This window comes from Orcinus orca, chromosome 18, assembly GCF_937001465.1.
Source record: "Orcinus orca chromosome 18, mOrcOrc1.1, whole genome shotgun sequence".
Classification (NCBI taxonomy): Eukaryota; Metazoa; Chordata; class Mammalia; order Artiodactyla; family Delphinidae; genus Orcinus; species Orcinus orca.
The window spans coordinates 59,964,570-59,976,030 of NC_064576.1; the positions used below are offsets into that span (position 1 = coordinate 59,964,570).

The 11,461-nt window shown below is 44.7% G+C and overlaps 1 long non-coding RNA gene across 1 annotated transcript; it reads right to left on the bottom strand.

Moving 5' to 3' along the window:
* Nucleotides 1-2,822: 2,822 nt before the first annotated feature.
* LOC125961924 (uncharacterized) lies at nucleotides 2,823-8,351 on the bottom strand. The gene is made up of 2 exons (XR_007473057.1): nucleotides 7,558-8,351; nucleotides 2,823-3,179 (listed from the first exon to the last, which is right to left on the bottom strand). It is a non-coding gene; the product is annotated as an uncharacterized LOC125961924 (long non-coding RNA).
* Nucleotides 8,352-11,461: the final 3,110 nt, after the last annotated feature.

Consider the following 11,461-nt stretch of genomic DNA (forward strand, 5'->3'; position numbering starts at 1 on the left):
CGTCCTGTGAGCCACTCTAGCAAATTAACCACACCCAAGGAGGAGGTCAGGGGACCGTCCAATGTATAGCCAGTTGGTCAGAAGCACAGGTAACAACCTGGAGTTGCAATTGGCATCTAACGTGAAGGAGCGGGTGGGCAGTCTACGGGACTGGACACTTAACCTGTGAAATCTGATGCTCTCTCCAGGTAGATAGTGTCAGAACTAAGTTAACTGCTTGGTGGCGTTGGAAAAAGACGCACTGGAACAGATGAACAAGTAAGGAACATACACATTTATTGAATATAAATTTTACATGACACAGGAGCCTTAATAAGGAAATGAAGACCTGGAAGAAAGAGTTAGACCTGAGTGTTTTATGCTAGGCTTGATGAAGAGTGGGCAGTCAGGTAGAAATATGACAGCTTAAGGAATATAAGGTGAGTGGAGTAAACTGGGGAAAACCTGGCAAGGCCTGTTCAGATTCTGCTTGGAGTCCCTTGGTCTTCTGAGACAAGGATACTCTCTTCCTCTGGGTATAGGGAGGGCACGTCTCACATGAAGGTTTTATGACCTGTTTTCTGGGAAGAGGGGTGGTGGGAAGGGTCAGAGTGACCTTCCTGCTTCTGCTGTTCTTTCAAATTCCCTCAGCCCCAAATATTCAATACGCCAAGGTGCCATATTTTGAGATGGTGTGTCCTGAATTCCATCACACCACAGGGTCAGAAAATTTGAACTATTACAGTCGTGCGAAATAGTCATGAAAGAGAGAACCAAGACAGAATCCCGGCTCAGTGTGTGTGTGTGTGTGTGTGTGTGTGTGTGCGCGCGCGCGCGCCTGCCTCATCTGTCTGTGAGGTCATTTGTAGGTCAAAAGGGAAACATTTCAAGCATTGGATGTAAGTTCCAGCCTTGTGGGTTTTCTGAGATACTCTGATCTAAATAACATCATCCTCTATCTATACACCAACTTGGACACAGTCATTTTGCAGGAATTTTAAGTTTAGTCCATTTGTAGTTTTCTGAAGGAAAGTCTTTGGGTCCATTTGGATGATACTGCAGAGAAAGCTGCTTCATTTAAATCTGTGCATTAACCTTGCACATTTACTCCTGTGACTTGTGTAAAGCCAGGTATTTTTTTTGGTCCAATCATAGCATGGGGTCGTATTTAAAGAAACACAGCCTGGCAACCGAAGAGTAATTAAGCACTTAGAATCTTTATTATAACCCTTCCAGGAAATGCCCAAGAGGATTTGTTTTCTTAGCATATAGCAGTTTTCCTCCACTCTCCTCTCTGTCATTATCTCTCAAACATCAGGCAGCTGCTCTAGAGTCCCTCTACACCCCCCTATGCGTTCTTTTTTTTTTTTTCTGGCTGCGCAGCTCGGCATGTGGGACCTTAGTTCCCCCACCAGGGATCGAACCCGTGCCCCCTGCAGTAGAAGCACAGAGTCTTAACAGTGGACCACCAGGCAAGTCCTTACGCTGCATTCTTAATACCCTCCACTTCTCCCCAACTTTTTGTTACCTAGGGGTGATGCATAATGTAGTAATCTTACACACACTTTTATTAAATGATTAGCATTTCTTTGAACATTAAATAATCAACAATCCTCCAAATACTCTCAGACTACTTACATAACTAGTAAATCAAAATATATAAATTTAAGAGTGAATTGTCCCAAATATTTAAACATTGCAAACCGAATCCAATACTTCCAAATGTTAAATTCAATTCACAAATCTATTAGTCTTGTAAATGTTTTAACACCTTAAGAGACAGTACTTAGACTATTATAATGATTACAAAATCAGTAGGTTTACATTAAACAAGTAACAAGATTGTTAACATTATGAAAAAAACCCTCATTTAAAAATGTCGCAAAATACTTTCACAGTTATTAAACACATATACCTTATGACTGAGAAAAATTTCCCATAAGGGAAGCCTTATGCATAAATGATTTCAACAGCTGTTTATTCAACTGAATTTTATATTTAGAACTTCCCCCAAAGCACTGGTATTATCTTCCCCATTTTATAGGTGAAGAAATAGAGGCATAAACAAGTGCATCTCGGATTCCAAATTACCTCTTGCTCACCCCTCCTGCGAGCAAAACTGCCCTTCCTAGAAGTCAGAGGGAGCCTTCCTCTCTGATTTGATGGTGAGGTAGGCCATCGCCAGGCCTGCCAGAGGTCCCATGATGCATGATAAACAGAATACAGAAGTAACTCATTGGAATGTATTTTAGTGAGCTCAGGCTGCTATAACAAAATTCCACAGACTGGGTGGCTTAAACTATAGACATTTTCTTACAGTTTCGGAGGCTAGAAATCCAAGATCAAGGTGCCATCCGGGTTGGTTCCCGGTGTCAACTTTAAGTTCTCAGTAGACAATCAATCAAAGTGTTTATTCAGGATCGAGGAACTGCAATTCAGGGTACACAGATTTGAGTAGCAACCAAAATAGTGTCCCTTTAGGGAGTGAAAGTCGGGAGGTTTTAAAGACAAAAGGAAATGCTTGCGTAAGCTGTTTACAAAGAATTTTGATTGGTGTCGACAGCCGAAAGCTTGCCTTGGCTACACATGCTTTGGTTGCTAAGGCTGTCACTAGACAGAAGCCCATTGCTGGAGCAAGTTGCAGGTGTTCTTGCAGAGTTCTCCGAATATTTGCTACTTGGCCCAGTTCAAAAGTTCACAGTTCCACCGGAGTGAGGGCCTGCATAAGGCCCACCTCCTATATGTCCCCCCAGCTCCATTGAAAACCCCTTGACACGAGCGACCCCATCTTATTTCACCTTTCACTCTGGTGAGGCCTCACCTTCTGACTTGTAGACCACTACCTTCTCACTATGTCCTCACATGGCCTTTTCTCTGTTTGCACAGAGAGGGAGAGAGCCTCTTGTATCTCTTCCTCTTCTTATAAGGACACCAGTCATATCACGTTAGGGCCCCACCCTTATGATCTTAATTACCTCCTTAAGGTCCTATCTCCAAATACAGTCACATTGGGGTTAGGGCTTGAACATATGAATTTGGGGGCTGACACAGTTCAGTCTATAGGAGAATGCACCAATAAATTAGAGGCAGAGCCCCCGAAGGCAACATGACCCTCCTCAGCCCAAGGGTTCTGGGCTCCTCTTGATGGCAGATTCCACTCTCCACATGGGCTACGTGAACTCAGAATTTGGGGTACGCCTCTGCAAAGAATAAGGGAGGTATTAGGAAGCTTTGTTCTTTGTATTCTTGATCTCGTGTATAACCTTCACTCTGATTGTTGGTTGGTTTGCAAATGAACTGAAGGAAAGAAAATGTCAAGAGAGCCCAAAGCATCAGTTTTGCTGATCTTCAAAACCAGACTCCCTCTCATGATAACTCCTTAAAGAGGCAGCATGGTGCAGTATAAACAGCACTGTATCTGGGACCTAGCGCCCTAGTGACTGGGGCTCAGGCTCCCCTACCCCTCCCCACCCTCACCCCTGACCCCCCTTCTCTCTTATTCCCTCCAGCAATGCTGTCCTCCTGCTTCCTTCCACTCAAAGCCAACAAGCACACTCCCACCTCAGGGGTTTTGCAACAGCTATTTCCTCTGCCCGCAGTAGTCTCTATCTGGCATTCACTTGGACCATTCTCTTACTTCATTTTATTACTTCACTTAAATGCCACCCCTCCTAGAAGAGCTCTTCTCTGACGACACTATCTAAAAGAGCACCCTTTCCCCACTTCCATCAGCTCTGTCCCCAGACGCTGCTTTATTTCTCCTTATAATATTTATCACCATCTGACACTTGTATATATTTATTTATTTGTTTATGGTTTGTTTTTCCCAATATATTGCAAACTTCACAAGGGCAGATTCGTCGGTTCTGTTCATAGCTGTAGCCCAGGCCTAGAATAATGCCTGAAACAAAAAAGGTACTGAATACATATTCTGAATGAACGAATGAATGAATGAATGAAGCACTTAACCTGTTTCCTCTTCTCTAACCTGGCTCTTCCTCACTTAGGTCTAGCTCTCAGGGGCCTCTGGCTTGCCCTTGGCCTCACTAAGCTCTAGCATCCCAGGCAGGCCCTGACCTGCCATCGCCCTTCAGCTTCTACAGCTGCGCCAGCTTCCTGCTTTCAGCACGCAGTGGGGGATGGGCTGCCGGGAGTGTGTGTGAGGTTCCAGAAAGGCCAGCTTCCCTGAAATGGCGGCTTTCTCATGAAGCGGTACGGGGTAGGGCCGGATGGGGGTGGGGTGCGGATATGGAAAAGCTGAGGGCTCAGAGCCAGCTGACACCTTAAACGCTGGGGACAAACCCGGGAATGGCCAGCAGAGTAACCTTGAGAGAGGAGAGGCTGGAAGAGGTTTGCTAAAGACACAACACAAAGCAAAGCATTGTCCAGTCCATATCTGCCCAAGATAAAAGTGTTTCTGGAACAAAGGCAGAAGCCAGCCGATGAAGCAAAAGGGCCCGAACGAGTCTGAGTGTCAGTGCAAAAAAGGAAGAGACTGGAAGCTCCGTGAGAGAAGCCCTGCTCACTGCTCTCTCCCGGGCCCTAGAGCAGTTCCTGGCACATCACAGGGACTCCATCAATTTGCAGTCTTTTGGAAGATGCACTTAGAGGGCACGTGGTAGGGGTGTGTGTGGTGAGACCTATCAAAGGTAGCACATGGGAAAGACAGTGAAGATGGACAGTGTCCAAATGAAGAAGCTACTTAAAGAGGCAACAGTGATGAGATGGAGAGTCTGGAGAGGAAGGGTCACAGGCTGGTCTCAGGGGCAAGTTACTTAATTCCTTTGTGCCTTAGTTTTCTGGTCCAGAAAATGGGTACAAATGCTACTTACTTTGTAGACTGCATGTTTTTGGGTTTTTTTTGGCTGCTCTGCAGGGCTTGTGGGATCTTCATTCCCCAGCCAGGGTTTGAGCCCAGGCCCACAGCAGTGAAAGCAACAAGTCCTAACCACTGGACTGCCAGGGAATTCCCAATTGCATCTTAATTATGTACAAGAGCCCAGCATGGCCCTGGCACGTGAAGGGAGTTCTACTCAAAGGCACGGAAGAGAGAAGAGGGAGGAAGAAGGGCCCAAATGGAGAGGTGGGACAGGACAGGGAGAGAGCCATGAGTCAGTGAAGAGGATTCAGGCTGACAGAGGAACCTAGGGGGAGAAATGAGGGTTGCAGAGAGGACTAAGAGAGTCCAAAGGATCAAGGAGAGGGAGCTTTGTAATGGGATGGACAGGAGTGAGGAGGAACAGGGGAAGGGGAGGAGGGAAGGAAGAGGAATCTGGTGACTGAGGTAACCGAGACTTTGACAGAGACCCAGGGACACCGCGACCCGCACAGCCGCTGAAGCACTGGCTCTGGTTCTCCCTCTGCTGAAGGCAGCCTGGGGGACCTCATGCCCGCCTGGGCAGATGCAGGGCAGTTAGGGCCCAAGGAAGTCACACAAGTCTCAGCAGAAGGCAGAGGCTCATTAACGCAGGACTCATCAGGCTCAGATGCCTGCTGGGGAGGAGACAGAAGCGCAGTAAATGCATCTCATCATCCCGAGCAGGAAGGAAATGAGACATTTTAGAAGTCATCGAAAGGCAGATTTTATGTTCATTTGAAATAAAATGTTTGGTTAACCAGTTGCTCTCTGAGTGGCTTCCATGACTTTTGTTTTTAGTTGAAGTGGAGTTGGTTCACAATACTGTATTAATTTCAGGTATACAGCATAGTGATTCAGTATTTTTACAGATTATGCTCCATTCAAAATCATTACACGATAATGGCTATAATTCCTTGTGCTGTACAATGTATCCTTGTTGCTTATCTACTTTATACGTAGTAGTTTTGTATCTCTTAATTCCATACCCCTAATTTTTCCCTTCCACTCTTCCTCTCTCCTTTGGTAACCACTAGTTAGTTTTCTATATCTGAGTCTGTTTCTGTTTTGCATATATATATTCTTTTGTAATATTTTTTAGATTCCACGTGTAAGTGATATCATATAGTAAACACTGTCTGACTTATTTCACTAAGTATAATATTCTGTAGATGCATCCACATTGCTGCAAATGGTAGTATTTCATTCTTTTTTAATGGCTGAGTAATATTTCATTGTGTGTGTGTATATATATATATATACACACACACACACACACACACACACACACACACATCTTCTTAATCCAATCATCTGTTGATGGGCACTTGTGTTGCTTCCATGTCTTGGCTATTGTAAATAGTGCTGCTATGAACATTGAGGTGTATTTTTTGTGTGTGTGTGTGGTACGCGGGCCTCTCACTGTTGTGGCCTCTCCCGCTGCGGAGCACAGGCTCCGGACGCGCAGGCTCAGCGGCCATGGCTCACGGGCCCAGCCGCCCCGCAGCATGTGGGATCCTCCCGGACCGGGGCACGAACCCGTGTCCCCTGCATCGGCAGGCGGACTCTCAACCACTGCGCCACCAGGGAAGCCCTGAGGTGTATCTTTTGAAATTAGTGTTCTCATTTTTTCCCAGATATATACCCAGGAGTAGAATTGCTGAATCATATGGTAGTTCTGTTTTTAGTATTTGTCTTTTTCTGACTTATTTCACTAAATTTAATATTCTCTAGGTCCAAACACATTGCTGCACACGGCAGAATTTCATTCTTTTTTATGACTTCTGGATTTTGTATGTTCAAAATAGATATCAACTCGGCACTCACTGGAAACACCATGAGCTCAGGCTTGTTCTAACTGTGCAAGGTCTGAGTCATCTCGTCAATGACTTGATTTCTCATCAGACTCTTTGCATGCTGAGTAAAACCTCTCATAACCCTCATGGGTTTCTCCAAGGACCAGCTTACCTCCTGTGCACACAGAGCGTCCTATGTTACAGGCTGGAGTAGCCACCCAAAATTGGTATGAACTCTCTTGGGGAACAGTGTAATCACTCTCACTTATTGAATGCCTGGATCAAAACTATTTCCATAGAACGCAAGGATGTTATTTGCATTTTTCACTCCCATTCTTCCATGGTGTACAATAGAGTTTTCTAGAGGCTACTGATGTGTGATATCACAACAGTTTGCATGTAGAACATATGTGCGAATGTCAGACATTAAAGAGGTTTGCAAAAATGCACTGTCACTCTTCTAACTAAATACTTTTTATTTTGACAATACAGTTATTTTTCATAAAAACATGTTTTTAAGTTAGCCTGTGATGGGCTAATTGATACGTATTTTTGGTTACTCTTTTTTAAATTGCAGTATAGTTGCTTTACAACTTTTCTTGCTAATTAATATTTTTTTCCTAACGAAATAGATATTTTAATGAGAGATTTAATTGAAAAGTAAATCTTAGTTTTTAATGTCGTAAATATGATAGAACCCACTTAAACAAAAGCTCTTTGAGGGAATTCCCTGGTGGTCCAGTCGTTAGAACTCGGCACTTTCACTGCTGTGGGCCTGGTTTCAGCCCCTGGTCAGGGAACTAAGATCCCTGCAAGCTGCACGGCCCCAAAAAAAAAAAAAGCTCTTTGAGTCTTCAATAATTTTTAAGACTGTAAATAGATCATAAGACCAAACTGATTGCAAGCTGAGTGAGACTGTGTACTTACCTCTTCTGTGTCTTTTCTTTAGTCTTCAGAACAAACCTGTAAGATAAAGCCTTCGATCTCCAGCATCCAAAAACACAAACGAGTTTCAGAGAAAACCCACACCTCTAACAAGAGGCAGATCTGGGATGGGGCATGCCCACTTTATTCTACCCGCTTTTCTACAGTGTCTCCTCGACATCCATTGCGGCAAAAGGAAGTCTTATGTAAGAGAAAGAAACCCACAACAATTAGTGATTTTGCAAGAGGCAAAATTCACTCTCCAAAGCTTTCTGAAAAGTATGCTGTGTTACAAACAAATTTAGCTCAAAATGACCTCTCCATCCCTGGCCCTCAGCACTTGCTCGGCCTTCGCCAGGCAGAGTTCTATGGTAAGACATGAGCCCACCATGTCTGCACAGCGCCCTCTGCCGGCCCCTCTCCGCTCCAGCATGGCTTGGTCAGGTCTGGTGGCCTTAGACCAGGTTCCTCTTTCCTGTGAGAGCCCACGGGGACCAGTGGCATCTTCCAAGGGTTGGGAATTCCTCCAGTGGCAACCAGGCTTTTATATGAATATGAGAGGCTACCTTCACCAGTGAACCAGCCCTTGGGACCACTCCTGGTTTGCAGGTCCATTTTTCTGCCTGTTTTCCACATCCAGAGCTCAGAACACACACAAAGAACCACCTTTTCCTCTCTTGTGACTTGAGGAGGAAGCCTGGCATGAGCTTTGAGCCCACACAAACCTAGCTTTGAATCCAGGCCCTTCAACCTGTAGCTTGGCAAATTACTTAACCTTTCTGAGCCCCACTTTTCTCACTTTAAAAATGGAAATGTTAATATTTCTCTTGTAGGGTTACTGTGAGCTTGAAGTGGCACAGTGCAGAAGTAATTGGCACAGGGCTAAACAGTGCTGGTTTCTGGTTGCCCACTTTTGCTCTACGCTGACGCTGAAGGTGACACTGAGCTGCATGAAATGTCACCACACCCTGGGTTCCTCCCATCAGGGGCAGGAATGTGTGCAGCTCTCAGGATATAAGGTTGAAATAAGGTAGGTTTAATGCAGTAGTTCCTAACCTTTTCACAAACATTACACAGCTCATTCTTCCCTTAAAAGACTTTTTAAAAAATTATATATATTTATATATATAAATTATATATATATGCATATTTTTAGCCATGCCGCATGGCTTGTGGGATCTTAGTTCCCCGAGCAGGGATTGAGGCCATGCACCCTGCAGTGGAAGCTCGGAGTCCTAACCACTGGACGACCAGGGAATGCCCAAGATTTCATTTTTGTTTTGGCTGTTGTGGGGTTCAGAGCAATACTGAGCAGAAAGTACAGAAATATCCTATATACTCCCTTTCCCCAGATATCCACAGCCTTCCCACCATCAACACCTCCCACCAGGTGGTACACTTGTTACAATCGATGAATCTACATCAACACATCATTACCATCCCAAGTCCATAGTTTACCTGAGGGTTCACTCTTGGTGCTGCACGTTCTATGGGTTTTGACAAATGTATGTAAGAGAAATGCATGTGTGCTAAACTGAAAGCAAGGGTCAGAGGAAGAGAGAGATTTGAAGCTATTCCGATGCTGGCTCTGAAGATGGAGGAGGGGGCCATTCGCCACGGAATGTAGGTGGCTTCTAGAAGCTGGAAAAGGCAAGGGAATGGATTCTCTCCTCGAATCTCCAAAAGGAACACCGCCCTGTCAACACCTTGATTTTAGCCCAAAGAGACCCATATCGGACTTCTGACCCCCCCATATCGGACTTCTGATCTACAGACCTGAAAGACAACAAAGATGTGTATCACTTGAAGCCACTAGGTTCATGGTAATTTGTTTCAGCAGCAAGAGGAAATGAATACTGGGAGAAGTACATACCTCTGGGGATCAGAGTACTCCCACTGCTGGTGGGAGCTTCAGGGCTCACTTCGTTATCATCAGTGCCACTCACTTCAAAACTTGGATTTTTTTGCATTTCAGCTATTCTCAAAATATGGCACCCGCAGCACTGAAATGTTTGTTTTCCTTATGTAAGGGGTTATTTATCGCATTAGCCTGTTGAAGTGATTATTCTCATTCATAAAGCCGAATTTAATTAATTTTCATATTTCAAGGGCTTGATAGCTGCTAACTATATCCACTTGGCCAATCACTCCATAAAGCAATCTGTGTTTTTCCCTCTTGCACTTGTTTGCATCCTAAAAGGCTATACATACTTCTCGTAAAACTGCTCGGGATGCCAAGCCAGACTGGCAAATTCTCTGGAGGGAAGAGGATCCGCTAGTAGAACGCAGCTCGAGAATATGTGGCAAACAGATGAACACTAAGAGCGTTGCTTTAGTGGATGGGAGAGGGTAGAAGAGAGACAGTGCTTTTCCTTTCGACTCCGTGAGGATCCGGAAGGTGGAGCTGGGGAACTAGAGCAGAAGCAGTGGCCCCCAGCATCTACCCGCATACAGCTTCAGAGGCACTTCCCATTCTGTGCAGCCTATTCCTGACCTTCCTTGTCTGGGGAAGCTTTCCAAGGGCTTTTTCAGATTTGGCTTCCGGTTGCCTCAGAGGAAGCCCAGGTCTGCGAATGCTTTCACGCCCCTCCTGGCCATTTCAGATCTCCTGCTCAGGGACACACTGCCTTCAGAGCCGACTATGTCCTCAGGGCTCCACCCGGGTGTCTGGTTTCCCAGCTTGCAGTGTCATGTTTTATTTTTGTGAGTCAACATGTATAGCAGCACTTATTCCCAGACAGGCCTGAGGGTGGTGCTAGAAAGTGCTTCAAAAGAAAAGGACAGGGCTTCTGTGGTGGCGCAGTGGTTGAGAGTCCACCTGCCAATGCAGGGGACACGGGTTCGTGCCCCGGTCCGGGAAGATCCCACATGCCGCGCGGAGCGGCTGTGCCCGTGAGCCATGGCCGCTGAGCCTGTGCGTCCGGAGCCTGTGCTCCGCAACGGGAGACGCCACAACAGTGAGAAGCCCGCGTGCCGCAAAAAAAAAAAAAAAAAGAAAAGAAAAAAGAAAAGTAAAGAAAAGGACAAATTATTGCTGGATTTCTGTGATGCATAATCAAATGGATAGCATCGTTCAACTTATTATTACACGTCTATACAAGTTATGTGTTCTAAGTTGAGGAGTTTGGGCTTATTCCTTTTGATAGTGAAGTCACTGAAAATTTTTGAGCAGGCAAATGGCATAGTGAAAGTGGTGTTTTAAGAGTTATATTGATGGTGGTGTTTGGAGGGGGTTGTCATTAAGGAGGAAAAGAAGAGTTACAAGGTGGGAGAGTAGTTTGGGGACTATTACAAAGAGCAGGTATGAAATCATAAGAACCCAAACTAGGATGACCCCAGAGGGAAAGAAGAATAAGCAACAAATAAATACAAGTTGGAGAGCAAGCAGATAGTGTGCTTAAAGAAACAGCAGGAGAAGCAATGACATCATACGGTGAAGGTGGAAAATCTGGAGCTTGTTTGTATTGTTAGCTTAAACAAGTTAGATTTGAGGTCTGGTGAGACACCCCAAGTGAGAGGTGAAATGGCCAGCAAGACACTGGAGATTTGAGAAAGTGACTGAGAATGAATTCCAGGCTGCAAACATGATTTGGGTGGCATTTGTGTGGAAGAGATAGCTGAAGTTGAGTATATAGTCACTTTATTCTTTTTCAAAACTGTTTTAGCTATTCTAATTCTTTTGTCTTTCCATATCAATTTTAAAATCAACTTGCCTATATCTACAAGAAAAATCTTGCTGGGATTTTGATAGGAATTGCATTAAACCTATAAATCAGCATGAGGAGAACTGACATTTTAATTATACCAAGTCTTCCAATCCATGAACATGGTATGTCTCTCCATTTATTTAGATCTTCCTTCATTTCTTTCATCAGTATTTTGTAGTTTTCAGCATACAAGCCATATA